This window comes from Triticum dicoccoides, chromosome 1B (genome assembly GCF_002162155.2).
Source record: "Triticum dicoccoides isolate Atlit2015 ecotype Zavitan chromosome 1B, WEW_v2.0, whole genome shotgun sequence".
NCBI classification, from domain to species: Eukaryota; Viridiplantae; Streptophyta; class Magnoliopsida; order Poales; family Poaceae; genus Triticum; species Triticum dicoccoides.
Window position 1 is genome coordinate 616,809,701 of NC_041381.1, and position 2,003 is coordinate 616,811,703.

The following is a 2,003-nucleotide window of genomic DNA, read 5'->3' on the forward strand; positions in this document are numbered from 1 at the left end:
ATGGTGAAACAAGTGTCATGTGTGTATAAGTAGTACGGCAGTATTATTTATCACATGGTATATCGTTGATAGAATTGCAACTCTGATTGCTGGTTAGGAACTGTCGTTCGATTTCATTCCAACAGCTGTCGTGCTTTATTCAATTTTGTGTATTCGCCTTGCGACAACATCTAAAACCAGCGCAGTACCGATCGCTTGCAATATGAAAAGCGCTGAGGTAGAACACATGGGCCCCCAAACATGCAGGGTCGGCCTGCGGCCCAAAGTCCAAAACCGTGAGCCTATCTGAGTATTATATTCTCAGTTGAACCCCCATAAAAAAAAGCTGAACCCCCATAATGCCCGTGCGTTGCAGAGGGAGTATATTTCTCGGCTAGGTGAGCCTGTGATACAAAATATTTGTATATTTCTTTACAGAGGGAGTATCTCTCTGTCAAAAAATATATTTATGTGTAACTAGTTACTCCTCTCTTTCTATTTCCTTTCGCTGATATGTGGGGCAACCGGCAACGGGGTCCACGTACCATATGCAGAAATTAGAGTGCACAACTTCACGGTAGACACACCCCGGTTGAAGCGCCGCAGTAATGCCCAATGAGTCGTCAAATCACAACCCCCCCCCCCCTTTCCAGCTTTAGCAGTAAGCTGGACGGACGAAGCGGCAATATTTCACTGGGCCTGAATCCCCTTCTCCCTCATCTGCTTGTTCAGAGAAAACCCGCGCTCAGTGATTGCATAGGGTTTTCTAATGGAGAACCAGGTATGAATTCTTCATCCATCCCCGATAAATCCAAGTCCCTTGGTCGCAGGTAATCCTAGGATGGCAGCCGCCGCCGTTGATGCATTTTTCTTCGTACTGAATCTAGTGTGTTTCAGTTGCAGTGCCCAAAGTGCGAGTATCCTACAGATTTCTGCACCTTCGGCGAGACGCCACACTTGTTCCTTCTCATCCTACCACATCATTTTGAAACGTGCACAGTATGTTCCTAGAATCCTCTTCTCCATCCGGGAGGGTGGTTTTTTTTAACATGCTGTGTTCTCATATTATTTTTCCTGCTGTGTATTATTTGCTCTACCAGAACACATGTACTCAAGATGCTCGGCCTTTCCGTAAGTGAATACACTAGTTTAATGGTCACAGTGAAGACAATCCATTGATATTACTTCCGAGTTGGGTTCATGAACCAAGAAGATCACTGCTTTTTTTATGGCCGAACTTGGATAAACTTTCTCAAGTGTTACGGACTGAAAGTTGGCACACGAATGTTGATAGAAATAGCAGAACCTGGTCTCATCTTCACTGCGATCTTCCACCCCGATGTCGTTCCAATTGTTCATCCATGTTAGTTTTATATCTGGCTCTTGCTTGTTGCCTCGATTACTTCTTAATCCACCTATTCTGTCTAACTAATCACAATTTAACTTTAGAAGTAGCAACAAATCTCTCACAAAGATGATACTTCTAACTAATATTTTCTTATAGTTGGTGGCACGTGTAGGTTTTTTCAGAGTTAAGCAGGCTGCTTGTTTGTTATTCTGTAGTAACTAGGTTGTTACTGATGGCACTGAAGTTGACTGGGACGACATCCACATGTTCCTACACTTTATTGATCGTCTTGAGGTCCTTGTGGGGCGTTTCGATGGTGGAAGGCCACATGGGATATGTGTGCCACTGCTGCACTCATTCAACAGGTCCAACTGTGTCGAGAAACTTATGGTACGAGCTGTTTTCTGTTATATATGTTGTTCTTAAACTATTGCTTATACACAGTTTTACAGTTGTGATCTTCTTGAAACAGGAACTGCCGAGTTCTATTGTTCCTATACAGATGCCTGACCATGGTCGGGTCAGACTTGCACTTGGTCACAACATGATGTTTATGTCGACCTACTCAATTCCCCTTGGAGGCGAAAAGATACTTATTCGTGGGTGGTCTCAGCTAATGAAGGCCCGTCCATCTTGGAGAATAGGACAGAAGATTATGTTCATGCTTTTCCATGGC